This window comes from Mchenga conophoros, linkage group LG7 (genome assembly GCF_057382185.1).
Source record: "Mchenga conophoros isolate Kocher_MC1m ecotype Shallow Benthic linkage group LG7, M_conophoros_male_GT1.1, whole genome shotgun sequence".
NCBI lineage: Eukaryota > Metazoa > Chordata > Actinopteri > Cichliformes > Cichlidae > Mchenga > Mchenga conophoros.
Window position 1 is genome coordinate 31,143,968 of NC_140532.1, and position 11,873 is coordinate 31,155,840.

Below are 11,873 nucleotides of genomic sequence, written 5' to 3' on the forward strand. Positions count from 1 at the left end.
GTGTTGGTCAAGTTACTTGAAAAAAGTAATCAGTAACTAATTACTGATTACGTCCCCAAAAAAGTAATCCAAGGATCCATCATACAAAATGTAATCAAATGGAAAAGTCTCTTTTTAAAACTTGTTTTATTAGTTTTAATCTTTTAACTTTATGCATCAAGCAAAAATTTAATTATATGCAACATTCTCTGACTGGAAGAAATTAGTTTAACATTTAAACCTATTTTCTGCACATTCCAGCACATAAAATAAAATATTTTTTGTTTTTACACTCAGTCTTTCAAATAGATGCAAGTAAAACACAGCAGAAAATAAATAAAGTCAAAGACTAGCGCTCCTGTTGCTCTATTTTCACCTGTAAAGCAGGACTACGGTAGGCGGAGGTTTACCCTGGTGCAGGTGTGTTGCAGCGGTGTGGAAGAATCCGTGAGTCGTAGCTACTCGGTGCTTGCTTGGAAGTTTAGGGGGTTTTTTCGCTGTAAAAAGAAGTTTTCTCCCCACGCACGATGGACGCTAATGTTTTTGTCACTTTTTATGGAATCAAACTCAAAGTAAGGTCAGTACTTCCACGTTTTAAACGCTGCACGCTCATACTCTCTCCCGCACTCGATATATGATCCATTGTTGATCTGAACACAGCTGTTGTCACAAACGTCGCACTTGCTTACGTCACTGTCGTGAGACATTCTCGCAAAAAGTCACGGTTTTAGTAACGCAGTAACGCAGCGTTCCTACGGGAAAGTAACGGTAATCTAATTACCGTTTTTGGATGGATCCCCTGCTTAACCCAGCGAGCTATACCGGTGCCCCAAAGTATCAGTCTCATCTAACACCTAATGAATGAAAAACAATACAACACAAGTAAATCCAAACCATCGGTGAATCATTTTTAAACTCTCTTCCATCCGACCGTGTCACCTTATTAAGACTCCTCTTGGTCGTAGACATGCAGTCTGATATTTGAATTTCACGTATTTTTTTTTTGTTTGTTTATTTGTTTCAACTGAATTCAAAAGTTGCCACATATTGCTCTTGCTGTGTACTGCCCAAACATTTGGACAAATATTTGTCCTACAACAGATGTTATTGCTCACAGAGCTCTGATCTTAGGTCTGTTTAGGATAACAAAAAGCTGGAAAAGATCTAAGATAATTTTATGGGACATATACTGCAAAAGCATTAAGAAAACTTTCATTCTCTTGTCCATACTTTTACCCGCATGACTCTATGCTCCCATCCAGTCTTTATTTAGTAGTCATTTGCTTCTCTTTGTGACTAATGAGCTCAGACTGAGGTTACATAAAGCTTCTGTTTCAGTGAGGCTGTAGCAGAAGGGTCCGGACAGGTATGCTCCTTGCCTGTCACAGCTCGTCAGATGGAGCCGTAGCGAGATGCCATTATTCGTTTTGTAGAAAGTAAAGGGGCACATAAGGAAGTTTCTTAAACATACTGAGAGAGAAAAAATATATAAATCTTAAAAAAAAAAAAAAAGTACCTGCAATAAAAAAGTGACCTTAGAACATGTGTTTTTTGATTAGTAATTGTAATAACAGTGTTAAGCTTTCTGAAAGTACAAAGATTCATTTTCGAAAGTTCTTCTCTAACTTCAAAGATTCTACCTGCTATGCACCAGCCAGAGATCTGGACATAAACCTGCTCTCTGATTTATTAAAAAAAAAAAAAAAAAGCAGTATTAGATCTTGAAACCTCAAACTGTTGTTAAGTTCAAGCATACAAACAACGTGGTTACAATAATAATCATGGATTTGACTGGGAGTTGAAAGAGTCCTATCTTAAACTCCAGTGTTTTATGGACCCTTCATCAACCCTGAGGTACTAATAGCTCTGAATCTGTGGCCTTAAGCAGCTCTGTATATCACTCGAGTTCCTCTTCTGCTCCTTGTAATTAACATGACTGCTAGTGATTTCTAGCACAAGTTCACAAGTAAAGATAACTAGATCACAGTAATGTATTTGTATAGTTAGGAGTGCAGTTAAATCAACATCAAAGCTTATGTATGTGTATCAGGCAACTCCTTCAAAAATTATCAGCTACTGAGCACATCATGCTTGAAGTCCATTCAACAAAATTAATTTATATACAGTGTTGGAAGGTTACTTTTAAAATGTATTCCACTACAGATTACAGAATACATGCCCCAAAATGTATTTTGTAACGTATTCCGATACGTTACTCAATGAGAGCAACGTATTCTGAATACTTTGGATTACTTAATATATTATCATGCTTTTTACAACTACATGAATGTGATTTATTACTATTGCAGAAGGTTACTCGCCATACCAATACCAACTAGATTTTAATTCTTAATATAAAATGAGTAAAAGTAGGTTGACATTAGGGTAAGGCTGCACTTTTTGCAGCGATCTCGTATAGAAAACTATTCCGCGGCTCTGAAACCATAGTAAAGAAACCTCTGGCTAATACGCCGGGTTCCGTGTCGGGCTCGTATATGGGCTCAAAATGTGGTCTTAAATATTTTGTACTTGTAAATCAGTTTTGTATGTGTAAAAAGAATTTGTGTGTGTAAAAAAGATTTGTGTGTGTGTAAAAAAGATTTGTATGTGTAAAAAGGCAAAAAAAAAACCCTGCAAGTTACAAGTACGAATTTTGACCCTATTTTTCTTCCTTTCATCCGATTGGCCAATGTCATGTCAATCACAAATGTAACAATCCAATCAGAGAACAGATGGGTTTGGCTGTCGGAGGGGCGCTTTTTTGAACTGCAGGTCCTTGAAGGGTAATACAATTTGAAGCTGGAGGATCGCTATATAAATATCCGATAGCAGCTAGGTCCCCTAACTTTCAGCAGCTGTTGAAAGGATAAAGTTGTGGTATATCAGTGGTTAGAAATACCATTATTACTTTACCATTATTACTTTAGGATTAGTTTAACTGTGTTAAACTAACCCGGGTCAGCCCTGAATGTGTTAAACTTTAACACATTCAGGGCTGACCCGGGACCATTGCTGTGAGTCACAGTGCGCAGCATAAAAGTCCTTTCACATCGGTTGCAGGACGTGCTGCTAATGCTAACTAAAAGCAAAGGATCCAGAATTTGTTGTGCTGGCTGCTGGGCTCTGTGGGTTTTTGCAGCAGCTCTACCTGTACTAGATGCACCTGCTCCTTGTTGTTTTTATCTCTGACTTTATGTCCTTTACAAGAGTTTCTGTTTTTTTTGCTAGTTCTTCAAATGTTCAATAAAAACATGTATGCTAATTCATAACGAAGAAAGCTTTGTAATGAAGACTGTCATTTCCAAAACACTGCCCGCCCCCACCCCGCGGTCCACAGCGCTGTTGAAAAGGCTGTGGAAGTCCCTGTATTAAACACGTAGACCTGTGACACAAAAATCACCAAACTCGGATGACCACAGACTGTTTTTCTTCGTGGTGATGAAGGAAAACGCTGGGTTGGCATGTAAAAGGGCAGTTATTCCCTTCAAAGACCTGATGCTCCGTAAAGCACCCCTCTGACAGCCAAACCCATCTGTTCTCTGATTGGATTGTTACATTTGTGATTGACATGATATTGACCAATCAGATGAAAGGAAGAAAAATAGGGTCAAAATTCATCCTTGTAACTTGCAGGGTTTTTTTTTGGCTAAGTCCACACACAAATCTTTTTTACTCACACACAAATTCTTTTTACACATACAAATCTTTTTTACGCACACACAAATTCTTTTTACACATACAAATCATGATTTACAAGTACAAAATATTTATGACCACATTTTGAGCCCATACTCGTAGCCGAAAACTAGCTTTATTTTGTTGTCTGGGTCAAGTTTGAGACAGAGTGAGGCGTTGAAAGACTGCTCCAACTGAACTTATTGTTTCGGAGGAAAACATGAACACGGTGTACAGTCGAGTCTTAATAGCTTACTTACAGCTGGGCTCGTCAGGCACTCTTTTTGGCTGCAGTGGTTATTATTATATTTACATGCTTCCAGCTCCCGTTTCTGCTCGATGACAGCTCGTACTTTTCCACTCTCCTTTTTCTCCCTTCTCGCGTTCAAAGACACATAACGGGTATGGCAGTCCATTCTCCTTGCAGCACGGACTACACTGCCCATGGGGCTACATTCTTTAGGGCTATGCCTGAAACTCTCTGCCTTCATATTAAATAAATTTTGTGAATAATTAAAAAAAAAAAATTCTTCACGTCATTATGCGGGCCACAAGTAGGGCTGACATGGGCCGCGAAGCGGAGACACAGGCATTAGAGCCTCTTAATGCGTGTTTTGTTTTGGTTTCCACCAGCGTGGAAGCTAAAAATAGAGAGGGCATAGCCTAACATATGAAACAGGAAAACGTGTAATCCATTTATTTCAACAAAGTAACTGTATTCTGAATACTACCTTTTTAAATGGTAATGTAATAGAATACAGTTACTCATATTTTGTATTTTAAATACGTAACGACAGTACATGTATTCTGTTACTCCGCAACACTGTTTACATAGCACAAAATCACGACAACAGTCACATCAAGCCGCTCTATTTTTTAAGGTAAAGACCCTACAGTAACGGAGACAAGATCCCAACAATCAGATGATCCCCGTGAGCAACCCAGAGTCGAAACAGTGGATTCCCTACAGCTGTTAGTGGTGCTGAGATGTTGCAAATACTTACAGAAAAGTAATTTTTTCACAAACACATAAATATCTAAAAATCTACATATGTAGTCATATAGTGACTGACAGTTTGTTAAGACAGCGGATAAATTTATTTGAAAATGGTTGGCTAATTTACCAAATCATCCCCAGGAGTTTGGATAAGCTAGCCAACCTCAAATACTCATGATGTGATTTTTCACGGTGAGTCAACAGGCATGCTAATTTAAGCTAAGGTTGGCCAGAGAAAAAGAAAGCTCAAACTGATTTGATCTCAAAACCTTCTGTGAATTAAATGTTATTCACTTAGATAAAACTGACTTTCTTCTGACTAATCTTAGCTTACTTTCCTTTCACTAGCAGACTAATCTTGGTTATTGGTATTAAAATTCTACATGAAACCAAATTAGTGACCGCTTTTATCTCTATGTGGAGTTGAGTCTGAGTTGAGTTGGGATACGATTGTTTAATGATTAATAGCCTCTATTTTTAAGTAAATCGATGGCTAGCATAGCACATGGTTGAGCCTGGAAGCAGATAAATGGCACTATGGCACTTAGCAGGAAGTATAAGCCTAGTGCTATTCATGGAAACTTTCATCCTTCATGTACAAATCAATACACAAAGGAAGGTATATTTTTTTAAATTTGCATCATGGTTCATTCATGTTGAGAGCGTTTCTTCCACTGAAGAAGAACATCTGACTTGGAGTGTCCCGGCCTCATACTGAGACACCAGGTCAGAAGGTCACCAGAGACTGCTCTTCCTCCTCCTCGCCATCACTCCATCCTGCTGCAGGCGCTCCATCTATTTTACTCTCTAAATAACAACAGCAGCTCATTTCTCAGTTCCGAGCAGCCGATTCGGCTGCTGGAACGTCAGTCCGGATTAAACCATGCTGAGGTCTGATCTCGTTTTAGCTCTGGCCTCCAGGCTCCAGCTCACATCAGACAGTCTGCTTCAGAAAAGCCAGGCGTCCACATTGGAGAAAGAGCCCCTGAGGGTGCTCTGAAAATATTAATGAGACACAAACTGACTTCTCATTTAAAACCGCGACCTAAAGTGGACTCACCTGCAGTCCTGAGCTGGTGTGATTAACTCAACAGACAGGAAATCTTTCTGCGAGCTTGAGTAAAACTGTAGAGCAGTAGTTTTAATATCTTGTTCCTACCTGTTCTGAATCTTTTGAGTAAAACTGCTGAAAGCACAATATTACATTTACATTTGATATTTTATTTTTCAAAGGATTTTAACTCTTAAATATGAAGAAGCTTTTTTTTCCTTATATATTTATTTCCGAAACACTTCAACTGAGACACTTTCTTGCTGGACAACATGGATACTGAGGCCTTTGTTCGCAGTACAACAACAAGTGCAAAGCAGTCAGTCTTGGCCGCATGGACTGTGTGTGGGCGTCTCCAAGCTCACCTGCTATTTCAGTTCATGTTGATGCAAAAACAGGGAAAAAATCTGAATATAGAGTGGAACATAAAATGGGAGGGTGTGGTGTGGATCGATATAGTTTACTCTCAGATGGTCACATCGCTCTTTAGCAGCTGAGCCAAATAGAGTGATAAAATGCAGCAAAGCAAATGAGGAAACAGCTCCTTGGGGGGGAATTTATTGGTGGCTGATCGTGCAGAATAGCAAGGCGTAAGCACAAATCTACAAGGGACCATTAGGGGCACATAAAAATCAGGCTTGTCCAGATTAGTGTTTTAAATTTAAGAGAAAAATCACAAAGCATCGACAACAAAATCCCAAATCAGTGATCGTGATCATACTACAACAATAGACTGCAAAATAATGTCACGGTCACCAGAACATTAACCAATCAGTTTTGGAATCAACATTAATGTTTTGGCCAAAGTTAGGCACAGTGTGACAATGCAATGCAAATGAAGACACATTTCCCTGAAATAACCCAATACAGTTTTTACCCTAATTTAGTTTTAATGTTAGCATTTTGGCTAACTGACCATCTTTTGACCTGAAATCTCAATAATATGAGAGTTTAATCACTTTTGTGTGGACTTTTCTAGTGCATATTTGAAGAATTGCAGGCATATAGATGGATGGATGGATGGATGGATGGATGGATGGATGGATGGATGGATGGATGGATACTGGATTTAGATGAAAACTAAAACTAAAGTGAAGCCATTGAAACAGATGAGAAAATGGCAAAAGCAGCTGAACCAGTCAAAACTATTCTGTTCATTAACCCTCATTAAACCACTAAGAAGATTTAATATGCTCTGTGTGTGTGTGTGGCCGTGTGTGTGTGTGTGTGTGTGTGTGTGTGTGTGTGTGTGTGTGTGTGTGTGTGTGTGTGTGTGTGTGTGTGTGTATTCTTCACAGCAGTGTGTGTCGATGCATTTAGACAGCTGCCTTTTCCTCGCGGCTACACTGCTCGAAGCCTACAGAAACACACACACACATTCATATGGATGCTGTTTGTGGGCTGGCAGTGTGCTGCTGGCTAATCACACGCTCACGCTTAGTTCTGCGCTGTGAAACACACCGATAGATCAGTTCTGATTTAAAATATATATATTTGTGAGTTTATGTGTGAACATTTTGGGTTTTGTTGGAGGTCACTGTGATGAAGAAAGATGGCCCGAAGTCTTGTCTTATTCCCCTTTTTCTGTGGGGAATAAGCAGCACCAGTCCACTGCAAGAAATGAGGAAACTAAAGTAGGATGGTGGAAAGAGGACTGTCCCCTCACCAGTGTAGCGTAGAGTTATTTGGTCTCAAACCTGTCCAATTTTTTTTAAACAAAACAAACAAACAAATAAAACAAAAAAAACAATGCCAATGTCAAAATGCCTTAAAACGTATTCACATGGCCAGCAAAAACATCATGTGACTTCATGATTTTTAACATCAGTAAACATTCCCTGGTGAGTTTATGATCTCTGTCACTAGTTTCAAGTCTTCTTTAACAAAACTTTGGTCTTTTTATTATTTTTCTCATTGATTTTTGTTTTCGTTTGCAGGTACTTCCTCATTATTGTATTCAATTTCAATTCAGTTCAGTTTTATTTATATAGCGCAAAAGAGCAACAACAGTTGCCTCAAGGCGTTTTATCTTGTAAAGTAAAGATCCTATGATAATGCAACATTAATTTATTAATTGTAATTATTTAAAAATGATCATTTATTAATTTATTTCAGGTCATTCTTTAAAACACGAGCTACAGCTCTGAAGAACTACTACTTGATTCCCAGCTCAAAATGATCCTTCTTTTTCTCATCCTGGTCCTTGGTGTGACCCCTCAGTTCATTCTCAACCTGAAACAAACAGTTGTAGCTCCTCCCCCTTTCAGGCTATTTTGTTGTGATTGGCTGCTTTCCTTAACAAAAGTAAAAGACCAGAATGTGGGTGGGGCTTATGTGCCTAAGATGACCGTGTCATGTATATCTTCTGTCTTTGAGAGATCTCATACAGAGCCAAGAATTGAAAAGACTGCCTGAAGCCTGAGCTTTGGGCTCACAGGGATTACTTGCTCATACTTTGACCTCATTATTTAAAACTTTGGACATGTCTAATACGAACATCCACCACTGGAACAGGAGTTAGATGAAGAAAAGGTTCACTTTAAAATACTTTAAAGCACTTTTTCTTTAAGCCTCATTCCTTTACTATAAGTTTTCTATTGTTCCATGACATTTTAAATGTAGATACCTATAAACAGGGTTCTTTTTATATCAAGTCATAAGACACTCAAGATACTATGAAGGGTTTCAAGCTGAAGCATGAGAATCGTCCCTTTTGTTTGCCATATTTAACAGGACATTTTGTGGGCTCAGGGTCGCTCCATATGAGGACATAAAGTGGACTAATGCTGATAGTGCGTTTGGTGATGGATGAGGGGAAGGTCAGTGCACTGACTGCAGAGGAACACGAGCAGATCCTCTTCCCTCTGTGGGAGATGTGAGGTTTGTCTCTGTCATTAGCATTAGTGTCGGTCTGAACGCGGCACATTAGCTACAGGTTTTACTGCGCTATAATTAATCCTCTTCACGCTCATCTATAATTCATGGAGGTGTTTTTTCTTTTTTTTACCCCCTTTCTTGGATTTGGAACAGAGAGAGAGGCTTATTTAAATTTTAAACAGTTTGAGGAAAATAAGGTGGTGGTGTGTATGTGTGTATGTGTGTGTGTGTGTGTGGGGGGGGGGGGGGGGCTGTAATTAAACACGCTTTTAATGTTTAATTTTGTTTTTTAATCTTCAAGTTTTCCCCCGCTGCATGTCTCTGGCCTGTGGGGGGAGACTCGAGTTAACCTTTAATCCTCCAGAGCACAATAAACATGTGAAAAGCAACCCAGAATAACCCAAAGAACAAGAGTGAGATTCAAAATGTGATTAAAGATGCAGAAAGACTAAAATCCTCAGTGTTCAATCCTTTTAAATTTGTCCTCATAAATATTTAACATCATAAAGCCTTTTCAAATTAAAACAAGCCTTCGTTTCACACCAATCTGATGGCTGGAAAATCAAGTTTTCGCCACAATTACTGAGAACTGGATGATTTATCCTCCAAACATGTGGACCAGCTGATTATACGCATCAAAACAAACATTATGTTGGAGTTTCTCTCTGCTTGTAGTCCTGGACAAAGTTTATATCCTCTGCGTGCATCATCATTAATAGTTACAAAAATACGTTTGTATAGAGTCTGTAAAAAACTGAGTACATCCCATCATTCAGCAGTTTGTAGAGTTTCCTGTATGACTGCATCAGTCTCTCACATGACTGTGAAGGAATATTGGCCGGCTCTTTCTACGGGAAACCCTTCCAAACAAACGTGTCATGCACTGTCATGCACTTCACCTTTTAACGTACTAACTGAGGCCTGTAGAGTTTGAGTCATATTTTGGGGCATATTTGCTGGGACAAGATTGGCAGCTTTCTTTGATGTTGTTCACTTGTGAATCTTTCTAACTGTAGACTTCAGATTATTTGGAGATGGCCTTTATAAACCTTCCCAGAGTTATTGTTTCATTAAGAACATTGCTGATGTCTGCTGATGATTTTACCTTGGCCTTCTGTTGACAGACAGCTGAGATATCTAGACCTGCAAAATCCCAGAGTGACTGCTTTTAAATAGAGGTGCTCACACTTGCTGGCGATCATTTAATCAATTGAATTGATTATCAGCACCTGACTGATGCTTATTCTCTTAATTTCTATTGAAGCAATGAGTTTCCACAAGACTGTAAGTAAAAAGAACCCAGAACTCAGCTTGGTTTAAAAGCCAAAGAAAAATAAAGGAGAAGTTGATCATAAACCAGCAGAGATGCATTTGTAATCAGGGAGTCTATGAATGCAAGTTTTTATGTCCATTTTAAATAATGTTACTTTATTAACGCTTCAAATGAACACCCCAGACAACTGCCCTGAGGTATTTCAAGATTGGCGAGCCATGCAGCCAGCATGTTGTACAGTTTTTGAGATGAAGTGCATCCTGGATTCAGACTCTTCTTGTCTGAAGTTCTCTTTGGAAGAGGTGCAAATAATCTAAACTATCAAAGAAGTCCAAGACTTTCTCTTTTTAAATTTGATTTAAAATGCCTTTTCTTCCCACAGCATGGTCACATGTAACCTAAAAAGCAGTTTGTTTCAACCTTTATCAGCTAGTTAAACCGATTTCCACAAGCTCCTTTCTTGTGGTGTTCCTGCAGTGACAAGCCTCCAAGGAAAAAATTATCAAAATATGAGGAAATTATTTTAAAAAAAGAATACTGACAAGGATCCATGTACACAAAATTCAACCGAGTGATAGTTTACGATGTAAAGGTGTGTTTCCACACATTTTGTCCTGCTGTGGGATGAGTTTGGCAGTCTTCTTGTAGATCTGAATGTGATACTTTGCTTGGCAGAAAGTTCTAAAGTCTAAAAGCTTTTTTTGAACAGTTGTTAAGTCAGTGGACAAACTTACTTAATTTCTTCAAAGCTTTGGCACTGCTGTGATCAAATAATTACAATACATAAGAAGAACTTCAATCGAATGCGTTCTGTACACAATAGCAATTCATCTTACATGCACAAAAATATAAAACCTCTTCTTGAACATTTAAAAACAGGAGGCTTCCACCCAGGGATGCATTCAGTACCGAAGATCAAGCTAATAATAGTTTTTACTCAATAATTGTTTTACAAATCAAACCCTCGTACTTTTTTTTTCTTCTCAAAACCCCCAGGAGCAGATCAGAGTCTAATCAACATGGATGTTTAAAAGAATCACTCTCAGAAACGCTCCAACATCCTCCTGCTCGGCGTTACAGAGCCGTGAGTCACTGCACTGAAGGAACCCAGCGAGGGATGAAAGCGGAATTAGTGCCGGTTAATTCGTCCTGACAGTTGGAAATGTTAAATCCTGCAGGGGGCTCAGCTTAGCGCGCTCGCTCTCTGCCTAAGTAGGTTAAATACAAACCAGTGTGATCAATCTGCAGACACCAAATAAATCCCCGCAGTCGAGCCAAGCACCGGCTGGCGACTCCTGTGAGAAGGAAACAGGAGTTGAACCGGAGCATCCCGGAGCAAGGCAGCGAACCACCAAAGGCGACCTGCACAGGCTGGGGTGTATTAGGAACCAGGAGGATGGGGCAAGGACCGCAGGGCCTCCTACCAGGGGGAAACAAGGCGAGGGAGGATCAGAGGGAGGTTACACACACTTTCTACAAGCTTCATTATTCCTCAAGTGAACATTTCTGCATTTAATCAAGCATAAGAGGTCACATTCAAAAAATAAAACTATTAATGTGCTACTCATTCATGAGCCAGTGCACTCTCAGAGAAACAGCTGCAGTGAAAGTCCTTTTCAGTCCCTACAGGTGTACTCTCTCTGCCAGCAGGCTATCAGGAGGACCTTTAATGGAGTTAAAGCAGCCTATTAAATTTAAATAATCTGAACAACATTACTGATAGATGTGCATAATAAACCTTTTAGCACATGTGACTACTCTGCTGTGGGTTACTTATGATCAGTGCTTTAAACTTTGCATTTTCATTAAAATAAGAGCATGTTTTTGTGTGTTTATGAAATTATAGAGCTAAATCCAAATGCAGATATTTTTAATAACAAAAGATCAGCCATGACGTGGAGGAAACATGCATAATCCACTCTGAGCCCAACCTGTGTTTGTGCAAATAACCCTGGTTACGATATTTATCTACATTCTGTCAAAACCACACAGAACAGCTGGAGACCACAGGTTAACCACAC